This window comes from Leopardus geoffroyi, chromosome A3, assembly GCF_018350155.1.
Source record: "Leopardus geoffroyi isolate Oge1 chromosome A3, O.geoffroyi_Oge1_pat1.0, whole genome shotgun sequence".
Classification (NCBI taxonomy): Eukaryota; Metazoa; Chordata; class Mammalia; order Carnivora; family Felidae; genus Leopardus; species Leopardus geoffroyi.
The window spans coordinates 46,762,426-46,774,478 of record NC_059336.1 but is presented as its reverse complement, the minus strand read 5'-3'; the positions used below and the strand labels follow the sequence as shown (position 1 = coordinate 46,774,478).

Below are 12,053 nucleotides of genomic sequence, written 5' to 3'. Positions count from 1 at the left end.
TGGACGCTGGCAAAGACGTGCAGCCCAGACAGCATCTTCTTCTCCTCATTCCCCTGGGCCAAGGCCGTCGGGGCGGGGGTTGGACCCGAGAGTTCTTTATGGTGTCAGAGCCCACAGCCCCGCACTTCATATCCCACATCCACCCCCCCACCCCTCCAGCAGCCAGCTGCTTGCTGCCCAGACCACACAGCGCTTGCTGTAGCCGCCTCAGAGCTGGCCCCCCAAAAAGCTTACAGTTTGTCGCCCCCTGTCGGCCTCCGACCCTACTCAGCGTGTTCCCGCGGTGGGCTGGACTGGCCTGGGGGCGAGGTGATTGATCCAAAGGTGGGATTGCGAAGAAAAGGAAACGTCTCTTCCACCTGTCTGGGATGCAGCTTGGTCCCCTGCATGACCAAAGGGACGGCGACATGGTCGGCGCTGAGCCCGCAGAGGTAAAAAAAAAAAAAAAAAAAAAAAGTGGTTTCATATGTACGCTGGGCTAGGTTTGGCTTAGTTGTTTTGAGCGCCCATGGCGCAGCGGGCAACCGAGTGAAGAGCGCTTCCCAGGGGCGAGGGAGCCGCCAAGGTAAGGGAGCACTCCAGGACCTGTGACTGGATGGGTCCAGCTAGGAGGGCTGCACGCCCTGCGCGAAGGGCGGATTCGAGGGTCCCGGAATGGGACCCAGATTTCCCAAGGCAGAGAAAGGAGAGGCGGACACCGCCAAAATCGCGAGTTAAAGATGAGGCAGGAATAGAGTGCCTGCCTCCTTGGGGGACTGGGAGCTGGCGGCGGCTGGAAGGGTCGTCCAGGGTCATCCTTGGGCCGACAGTCGCCCCTGCTTCATGTTTCCTGCGTCGCTTTAATTTTTGGTAGGACTGTTTCTGGGAGCCGTTTGGGTGCAAACGAAACCGTGCCAATCGCAATAGGCCAGGGTGTTCTCGGGAACCTTGTATTCCAGAGTCTATGGGAGAAATCTAAACAGGCTCATGAAAGCCTGACTGGGGTCCCGCTGGGTCGAAGGAGCAACCGCGGGTCCCGGTGCGCCCAGTCTTGCGTTTCGATTCTGCAAGAAGGACCCGAGGGCAAGAAACACAGGCAGCCTCCTTAGCCAAGCCTGGGCCGAACGACCAACGGCCGGTAGCCACCGCCTTCCCTTCCTCCCGCGACGCAGGACCGGTGCAGGCACCAGAGTAAGCAGGGTCAGGAGCCAGGGTTTTCCTTCCGACAGGCGTACTTTAGGCCTGCCAAGCCGGCAATTGCTCCCGCTTGTGTCCCGGTTCAGCCCAGTCCCCAAATTGTTGCTATGAGTTTAAGAACACTGTACCATGCGTCGTGTGGATAGAAATCAAACTAACCGAGTCTTTTAATTTTCCTTTCTCAAAAAAAAAAGTCGTGCAGGCTTCAAACGCCTTTTATGCACTAGGTTATATTGTGTCCCTCTCCCCAGATTTGCAAAGGAAATTCCACCCACCACACTTGAAAAACAGTAATGGGTTAGAAGAGCTGACCCGGATCGGGCAATTGCAAACCCTCTGCGAACGTGCCAAAGGCTGACTAGCTCGTTGGAAACGGGAACTTGAGATAAAGCAATGAAATTCCAACCCGAGTGTCCACTGTGGCGGCGGGAGTTGGGAGGAGGGCAAGAGGGAGGAAGACTCCAGGCTGAATTGGCCCTTTTGCCTGTGGCCCCCGCGGAGTGCTGGGCGGGTACCTCCTCCAAACCAAGTGGACTCACAGGGAAGCGCGGTGGGGGAGTTGCGCCCTGCACCTGCCGCTCCCCTTTAGGACACACACCCGGCAGATTTAAATGGACGGTGTTGAAAACGGTGCCAAATAGCATTAAAATAAGATCCACAAGAAGGAGAAATGCCGTCCTCAACCAGTCCCACGGCTTGTTTCCAGTTGGCCTGCTGGTGACCAAGGTGGGCTTGAAGTTCTTTGCCTAGCCTCGCATTTTATTTGCTAGCCTGGAAATGTTTATTATCGAAAGCAGGTCAAGTCGGCAGAGGTGGGGTGGAGAGCCATTTCTGCCTACACTGTCTGCTGTAAGGGGAGAGAAGCAAAGACATTTTTTGTCACTTTCCTAAAATGAAATGGTTAAACAAGAATAGATGTGTATTTTCCGCGTGAATAACAAAGCAGTCCCCTGATTCCGTTCAAAGAGTTGGCGGGAAAAATCGAAAAACAGCTGCGGAGAAACTCCCACAAGAAATAAACAGGATCAATTGAGCGTCTCAAATGAAGATCTAAGATACTTTGTATCCTGTGATTCAGTGATATGACTACTACATTTGTAACATTCCTTTTGGAGTAGAAACATTTTAAATGTCACATTTCGATGATAAAAATAAACTATAGAAAAACAATGCCATTTGCAGGAGCCAATGGTTTCTTTGAACCTTCTGAAGGAGCAGCGACCTTTCCATTCTTGCATGTATATTCAAATAGGCACCAAATCCAGGGTTTCCTTTATTGTTCTTAAATCTCCCTCCTTTCCTTGGCAGTGGGTATGTCAGATAAGCTTCAGTTTCCCCTTATATGTAATGATCTCCACTATTGAATTAGATCTATTTCATTTCACTCCAGCAACATAAAATTTTGCACAGGGCTTCAGGCACTGGTCAAAATTCCACCTTTGCAGTGAGGTCTCCAAAATGTTTATGTGACAGTGCTAAAGTCTAAACAGCAATATTAAAGTAGAAATATTTGGGAAACTTAAAATGTCCATGGGGCATATCTCCTGTACAGGGTCCGGGTACTTGGAAGAGGAGAGATCTGGGAGTAGCCACATGTACTATCTAGTACAAAAGATAGAAGTGGCAGTTTCAAGGGGCAGTGAGAGGATGATGGCATGCCTGCCTACAAGATGACTGGCAGTGGGCGAGGGTTTCCTGCTGCCTGGAGGATGCCCCTGTGAATCAGACTTGCTCTGTTGCAAATATTGATACGTCTGAGACATTCACACTGCCCAGCCTAATTGGAAGCAGCTTGAAGTGAGCTGCCCTTGAATGCTTTGGAGGTTTTTCATCCTCCGTGGACACAGAACCTGGATGTGAACAGGCATATGGAAACTGAAGGACAAGAGGAGAGCCCCTTTTCTTGAATTAAAGACAATGCCCAGCCAGTCCTGGTTTACGTGGATTTGTCTGATTTCTTATTAAAGAACAGTCCTCTTCAGTCTTCAGTGCATGTGAGTGTGCACACACACACGTAACCATAATTCAGGCACTGGAAAGTGGGTAGGGAAGAGGTTTGCAGAATGATTGTTGTGATAATAAGTTGGACACAAAAGAGAAAAGAACACTGAAACCTGCCACTAGTTGATTTTCAACTTCCCCTCAGGCAGGTGGTCAGGGAAGCAGGAGTCCTGTCCCCATTTTTGGTTACCTATTTCTTGCAAGCTTGAAATTATCATTCATAGTTAGATGTTACTGACTTTGTTTCTCAAATCCCCCACACTGTTTAGAAACGTTGCTATAAAGGCTTTGTTCCATGACTGTGGGTTTGTCTGTAGCATAAGCTCAGAAGTCTTGAAGGCCTCTGGTATTGCATATTCTCAAAGCAGGATCTCCTTCATATTCACTTAATTTTTCTTGTGCATATCCTGATGTCATTTCTCCCTGTGATGCCACTTAAATAATTTTCCTTGTCGGAAATCAAGTGTCCTCTATGATGAGTTTTCTTTCAGGCACAAACAGGATTTTTACTTGTAACTTTTTACTGCCAGTCTAGTTGGTCACTTTTAGCTAATTAATAATTGCTTGATACCTTCTGTCTAATTGCTGCAATATCCTAATGCTGGCTACATATATATTCACATATATATACGTATGTATATGTGACATGTCTGCAGCTTGGTGATGGTTTTGATTTTCTCCCCCCCCCCCCCCCTTGTGTATGGGCTATGGAGTTTTATTGAAGACCCGTAATGCCTCCGGTTTTGATTTAGTGTTTTGGAGTTTGTGATCTCATTGCCCGGTATGGAAAATATTAGACAGGGTCTGCAGATTGTATGCAGGAAAAGACCCACATCACCACCATGAGCTGAGTGCTCGTCCCCAGTGCTACAATAAGCTGACTGCACAGCCATCTAGAATCATTATTCAGTTTTTATGCCTTTGGATAAAGACCACTTCAGCCAGTCCTGCTTATGCAAAGGGTTGTTAAAGACACTGCTTCTCTCCATGGCTGCACATTAGAACCACTGAGAGGCAGGGGGATCTTTAGGACACTTGATGTCTGAGTCCCTCACCCCAGAGATTCTGGTTGATTGTCAGGGTGCAGCCTGGATGCCAGAATTTTGAAAAGCTTCCCAGGTGATTCTAATGTACATTAAAGTTTTGGAATCTCTGCCTTAGGGAAGGGACAATAAAATGTGATGCTTTTTGCTTTGCCACTGTCTTCAGGGACGCAGGACTGACTAGCCCTATTTACCTCTGTGAACATCTTAACACGACACATGAAAACATGTTTAAATCCACAACTAAAACATCCCTCCTGTTCGTTTTTACACGATGTCATCATTCTGGCTCTGGAACCGTCTGTAAAGGACAGCCACTGCCCTCTCAATCTGCTTGCTGTTTTTAAAACACGAACCCTCTGTCTCCCTGTCCCACACAGGAGAACACAGCCTCCTAAATTTAACCATCTGCACAGTGAGCTGAGGTGGCGGTCACTGTGGAGGTGGCAATTGACAGCCATTTGCATTGAATAAGATTGAGTTTGGGAAAGGTGGAAATGAATAAAAAACGCTGGCCCAAAAGGAGTCAGAATAATTGCATTGTCCAAGGAAGCGGGAGTCAAGCTAGGCTTGTAACCGCTGAACCCTAGACTCCTAAGATAGCAGGGTAGGCAAAACCCTCAAACTTCTGGTCGCATCTAAGAAACACTGAATATTCGTTTGTTTTCATGATCATTGCTGTATGGTTAGCATTATTTGATTGCCATGCATTTGGGTAAGGACTTTTTTACAAAGGCTGTGGCAGTGTTGCATTATAGACCTGGTGTTGCTTTCCCACAGGATTGCTGGCTTGTGATAACAACAGCAGTGTCAATATCATGAGGGGGAGGGTAGAAAGAGGAGGAGCAAGGGAGGAAGGAGGTAAGAAAAAGAAGGAAAAATACTTCACCTGTCCTCTTTAAAAAGGTCTCAGAGGGGCGCCTGGGTGGCACAGTCAGTTAAGCATCCGACTTCAGCTAGGTCACCATCTCCCGGTTCGGGAGTTCGAGCCCCGCGTCAGGCTCTGGGCTGATGGCTCAGAGCCTGGAGCCTGTTTCCGATTCTGTGTCTCCCTCTCTCTCTGCCCCTCCCCCGTTCATGCTCTGTCTCTCTCTGTCCCAAAAATAAATAAACGTTGAAAAAAAAAATTTAAAAAGGTCTCAGAAATCAATTAAAAGAAAACGCCTTTTCATTTTTATTAGCCTCACCTTGGTAATAAATGGTAAGATTTAGTCCACTTTGATTTTATTTTTATTGCTTTATAAGTTTATGTGTATTTCAAAATATAACCTGCATTTCATTTTTAAACAAGTTCCAAGAAGGTCTGAGAGTAAGTCCATTGCTGCAGGATGGATATTGACTTTAAAAGTGCATGTTTAAGAAATGTTTTTTAGAGGCACCTGTGTGGCTCAGTTCGTTCATCATCAGGCTTCAGCTCAGGTCATGATCTCACGTTTTGTGGGTTCGAGCCCCACACTCAGCTCTGCACTGAGTGTGCAGCTCCAACTCGGACCTGGAGCCTGCTTCAGAGTCTGGGTCTCCCTCACTCTCTGCCCCTCCCCCACTTGTGTCCGCGCCCTCTCTCTCTCCCTCTCTCCCCCCTCTCTCTCTCAAAAATAAACATTTTTTAAATAAATAAAAAAACCCAAAAAGCCTTTTTAGCTATAAACATTTGTTTCTAAGTCACCACTACAACCAAGAGAACAAACACACTAATTTTTGTGGGGCTTTTAGGGCTTGTTTATTTTTAAAAATATTACATGGGCAGCTCTTGAGACCTAAAAATGTGTATTTTAGAAAGTACCGATCTTGTAAAAAATTCTTTATATTCATCTACTGTAATAAGATTACCATTTGTACTATGTTCTAAGATAATGTTAAAATAATTTAAAGGCATGTGAAAGTTAATAACAGTAACAATCAAAACTAAAATGCCCTTAAAATGATCCAGCATTTCTCAGCGACAACCAGAAGCTGAAAGGTTACAGGGTTTAAAAAAGGCAGTAACAGATGCTGAACATGGACAGCCACGGGACTGTTGACCTTACAAACGGATATGCTGAGAAAATGAGCTTTGACAGGGTTTCTAAGCATCGAGATGTTGGCAAGGTGGATACCTGAATTAATAGCCGTCCGGCTGGGAAATACTCTGTTTGGAATATTGCCTTTTGACAGGCCAGCAGGCTAGAGATTTGCTCCCCTGTAATGGGGCAGCGGCCGAGGTGCTGTCCATTTCTTTTTGGGTAGTAACACCTCTGGTTGAGCCAAGACTCTGCTTGGTTTCATGTCTCTTCTGTAATTACATTTCACAAAATACAACGCAGGTCATTTTGCGAGGAGCTGGTCTTTGCATGTGGGGGACATGTGTTCGTGTTTGCGATGTCAGCCAACTGATTTTGGGCAGAACGAATCTGGCACTTTCATCTTCCTTTCTGTTTCAACTGGGCGTAGGTAACTCTGGAAGAGGGGCGCTGGAACTGGCTGGGCTTGGGGAACAGCACAGCTTTAATTTGGATGAATAGCCTTAGGTGCAGTTTGATGGCAGTTTAATCGCACTATAAGCTTGAGGTGCTTCTGGCATGTGAGGCTCTAGTCACGCTGCCCTTCATCACAGAGGGGATAGGGATTTGAGTTGATGGCTCTCTGTTCTCACTGTGCCTTTAGAGCTTTTATTTGTGTCTCTTACATTGAAGCTGATAGGAAGGTTGGGGAAATTTATGATCAAATGTGATTAGAGCTACTAGTCATGGCAAGATCGTGTGTTTTGAATTGTGGAGTTGGCACACAGGGTCTATAAGCTCCTCTGTAAGCCTCACTATCTATTGGATCAAAAACGTACCGTGCACCTCAAACTCAGGAAGTAACCTGGTTACGGAAAGCACAATATTGATGAGTCCGGCCTTTTAGTAGTTCTCAAGCCTCATGTTGGAATCCAGGCTCTCCCATTTACTGAGACCTAACCTCAGTGAGTCTCTGTGGGCTCACCTACAAGAGACGGTCGCAGTAAGGCTTAACTACTCCCACCACAGAAAATGCTCAACAGCAGGAGGTGGTTAGGTTAATCAGTGGCCATTGTTCTCATTACATTATTTTTCCATATTTTTAAGAAACTAATACATTTTAATTTTTGTCTCTTTCATAGGACATCTGTTAGACATGCAGTAGATGATTTGCTAATAGAAATATTTATAAATCAAACTGTATTAAATTGTGTCTTCAGAAGAACACAGCTTAAAGCATTTTCCTGAGTTTCGATTTGTTTGCCACATTCTTTTGTGGTTCTGAGGCACTGCACAGGACTGGCTTGAGGCGCTAAAGTGACACCCACCGGGGAGACAGGGTGTGCTGCCAAAGGAAGGCAAGTAACAGAGGTGTCGAGTGGCAGCTGTAAACTTTCCAGTTTGAGAAAAGTAAGGAAGAAGGGAAATGGATAGTTGGCCCAGACTTTTCTGATAACATGGAAGAACGGTGGTTTTTATTGGAGCCAGTTCTTCTGGAAATGTTGGGCCCTGTACTAACAGGATCATGGGCCTGTTCTGGCTTTACCAGCTGTAATGTCACTCTCTTCCTTTGTCAGAGATAAGGAGATCTTTTACTTCTGTGTTTACTTTCTTGTTCTTTGTCCCGAGTGGAGGGTTTTCCCTGGCTCGTCTGCCTCCTGGACATGTTCTTTCTCCCAGAGGAAGCATGGGGCGAGGGGAACTCTCTCACGGAATAGGCCCAGTGTCTTGTGAACTGGGGCTTGGGCTTGTTTTTTTCAAGTTTTTTTTTTTTAACGTTTATTTATTTTTGAGACAGAGAGAGACAGAGCATGAACGGGGGAGGGTCAGAGAGAGAGGGAGACACAGAATCTGAAACAGGCTCCAGGCTCTGAGCGGTCAGCACAGAGCCCGACGCGGGTCTCGAACTCATGGACCGCGAGATCATGACCTGAGCCGAAGTCGGACGCTTAACTGACTGAGCCACCCCAGCACCCCTTGGGCTTGGTTTTAAGTGGCTGTCTCCCCACGCGGGTCCCTGCTGTGACGGCATGCCCCTGGATGAATGAGAATAAGGCTTGAGTCCGCTACCTTCCGCAAATTGCCATTTTTTTCTAAAAAAAAAACACATCTCTCTTGAGTTGCCCCACATTTTCCGCATTCCCTGAAGTGCTTCAAATCCAAGATTTTGGTAATGTAGCATCTTCTTTAAAAAGCCATACCCTGGGGATTACTGGGCTATTGGTTATTTACACCTCATTCACATAGGCAGCATGCTTTAGTGTTCCGATGACCTCTGTTTATTGTAGGACATTCACTTTATGCACTGTAGTGGACACCATTGGGTACTGCCCAGATCCCTCACCCACCCTGCCATCCAGGTCTCAGACACCCACCCCCACTGCTAGGGGTGCTGATGCTCACAGTTCCCAGCTGAGCCCCCCTCCCATTGCCCTGGGCTGATGACAGCCATCACACCCAAGCAGACACTCCCTTTCTGGGGGCAGCCCACATCTAATGGCTGCTCATGTGGAGGTTCGAAAGTCTCAGAGAAGAGCAACTGTGAAGTGCTGTCTCAGCGCCAGAGCTCAAGTGGGACCATGAAGGCTTTTCTTGCAAAGGCTCATAACCAAACTTTCCTCTCTCAGTTGTGGGCCCTCATCTCCCAGAGGTGCTGATCCCCAATAAACCTTCTGCCACAAATCCCGACTCAAGTCTGCTTCTTGGGGAACCCAGCTGCATGACGTATATGACCTCCTTTGCCAGTCATGTGGGTTTGTTCCAAAGATGAAAGGTTGAAGGCATGGAGTGAAAATCATTGCCACCCAACCACACAGGAATGGAAGCCAGGATGGCTGGCTCCCAGCTGCCCCACCTCCTCCTGCCCAACTGAGGGAGCTGCTCTAAGCAGGTGGCAGTTCTCAGAGAAAGGAAATTATTTAGCTTGTAGAGCCCCAGGCTAAGGAGAGAGCTGGGCGAACTATAGCAGGGCCATGTCAGATTAGCATCGGGGGTTTTAGAATCTGAGAAGCAAGAGAAAGGCAGTTAAGTATGAAGGCATGGAGGAGGGGGCTCTGGGACAGATGCAGTGATTTTAAAATGTGGTCTGGCTCTGTTTCCAATACTATGTAAATTTCTGAAATGAAAATACAGCAGAACTCCTAGGGACTCCACAAATTAGAATTTGGGAATATGAGCTGTGTTCATGGGCTTGTACCAGCTCTGAAAAAGAGCCTCATTGAGCAAATTAATCAAGTAGCTTCTATTACAAGGGAAACCTATCTACTGAAAATTAAATGACTTTCAGACTCTTCAGAAGGGTTGTGTTAATGGGCACTTCATTTGTGAAATTATAAAGAAAATTCTTTCTGCAATCAACACGCGGATGGTGATTCAGGGCTTGGGATCCAGATGTGGTTTTGCCCTTTATGGACTTTATGTTCTGGTCACTTGTTTCTTAAACTTAAGCATGCGTCTCTAGCTGGTGCTTGGCCATGGGATAGAGGGAGCTCCCAGCCATGAGAAAGCACATCCTCCTGAAATGCCAATCTCACCTAAGGATTTTGGAAAATAACATTATTTTCATATCAGAACAAGCATGGACCCTATGTTTCTAGAAGCATTACTTACAATAACGAAATTATGGAAGCAGTCCAAGTGTCCATCAATAGATGAATAGATAAAGAAGATGTGGGATATATATGTGTATATATATGTATATATACATGCATATATATACATATATATACACACACATACGTATATATATGTACATATATATATATATACTCATACATACATATATACATACACACACAAGGGAATATTACTCAGCCATAAAAAAGAATGAAATCTTGCCATTTGCAATGACATGGATGGAGCTAGAGAGTATTTTGCTAAGTGAAATAAGTTGGTCATTGAAAGACAAATACCATATGATATTACTCATGTGGAATTTAAGAAACAAATGAGCAAAGGAAAAAGAAAGAGACAAACCAATAAACAGATTCTTAACTAGAGAGAACAAACTGATGGTTACCAGAGAGGAAGTGGTGGGGGTGGGGGCGTTGGGAGGTGTGGGTGAAATAGGTGATGGGGATTAAGGAGTGCCCCTGTCGTGATTAGAACCAGGTGATGTATGGAAGCGATGAGCCACTATATTGTACACCTGAAACTAAAAATACATTGTATGTTAACTATACTGGAATTAAAACTAAATATTTATACAAAAAAAAATTTCCTTCCTTAAAAAAACACAAGTATGGATTTTTCATGGCATAGGATGCAACATGTTTGCCCATTTGAAGAACAAAATAGAAGCTGTCACCCTGGAGCCTATAGATAGGCAGGGAGTTCCCCTTGAGCATCAGGAGTACTGTAGTGGAAACTTTGAGCCTCACTGCAAGCAGAGTGAATCAGAGGTAAAACCACAGTTCTGAGGTGAAAGAGGTCACAAGTGGCTAGGGGCCATGGGCGTTTGAGGAAGGAGTTGGCTTCTGAGATCAACCTTGAAGAGTGAGTAGACTTTGACAGGTAGAGGCCCAGAGGGTGAAGGAGGAGCAGGAAGGGGCTTTCCAGGAAAGACAGTGAGCAAAGGGAAGGGCATGGGAAAGCAGGGGTGCAGAGTAAATAATTTGGTTTGGGAGGGGAGCAGGGCCCCACAAGGAAAGTGGTGGTAAGGACAGTAGGACAGAGAATTGAGGCCATGCAGTGGGCGCCTTGGAAGACAAGTTAAGGAGCAGCTATGGAATTAGGGGGCACCAAGGAGGGGAGGCTGATGAGCTGAGACCCAAGTCCTGGGGAAAAGCATTGACTGCAGAACCCAGATTGTGCAGACTGAGGATGACTCCTGGCTCAAACACTTTCATTCTGTGGGCAAGGCATCAAACCTCTGAAGGTCAGTTTTTCCATCTGGAAAATGGGATCACAATATAACTGATTTCTGGAGTTATGTACCTGAAATAAAGAAGATAAAGCACTTAGTAAAATGCCAGCTGCATAGCAAGTGCTCAATAAATGTTATAACAATTATTGGTTATAATGATACATAATCCTTTTAATACAGTATAATATATACTGGCTGTTATGGTTCTCAAGACAAATTAGTGAGAAAGCAAAAGGAAGCCAGGTGAGCTGGGAGCTGGGAATCCCAGAGAGGATAGTCACCCAGGCAGGCATTTTGCTCTGCTAATTGTAAAACAGTCTAGTATTCACCAAGTCAGAATTTATGAAAGTGACAGCCTGCTGGCCTCCAACATATTTATCCCTGGAGAACAACAGGACCTCATTTTAAAACCCCTTCTGAGATGAGGTATGCTTTCACAATATTCTCCTCCACCACACTACGCTCAGCATTGAGAGCAGTGGAACTTTGGGGATAACCTGGAGAGGCCAGGGGCCAAAAGGGAAGCAAAAGCATTATGTCCAGGGCCCCCCTGGAGATTGATGGGCCAGTCTCTTCCTTGAGGAAGTTATATGCCTTCAAAACCGTGAAACTAGTCATTCTTTAAAATTTGATTTTATTTTTTGTCAATAGGTGAAACATTCATATGACTCAAGGGTCAGTTTCCTTTTGAGAAGCCTTGTTCTTACACACATCCTGCCCTGTTCCCTCCCTGGAATGTACAAGGACACATTCTTATTATTTGCTTTTGTGGCCTCTTATGTAAATACATGCAAATGAGAATACATAGTCTTTCCCCCCACTTTCTTCCACAAAAGGCAGCGTGCCAGACACACTGTTCTGCCCTTGGCTGTTTTCACTTATCCTGGAGATCTTCCCACATCAGCACATGAAGAACTTCACGTTCTTTTCTTAATAGCTGCATAGTGTTCCACTGCCCGAGTACCAGAGTTTATTCCATGTTTGAATTAT

The 12,053-nt window shown here is 45.7% G+C and overlaps 1 long non-coding RNA gene across 1 annotated transcript in view; it reads left to right on the top strand.

Moving 5' to 3' along the window:
* Positions 1-215: 215 nt before the first annotated feature.
* Positions 216-12,053, top strand: part of LOC123580565 — a 53,815-nt gene continuing 41,977 nt past the window's right edge. The window contains exon 1 of the long non-coding RNA XR_006703365.1: positions 216-431. This is a non-coding gene — a long non-coding RNA (uncharacterized LOC123580565). The remainder of the gene's footprint in view (positions 432-12,053) is intronic.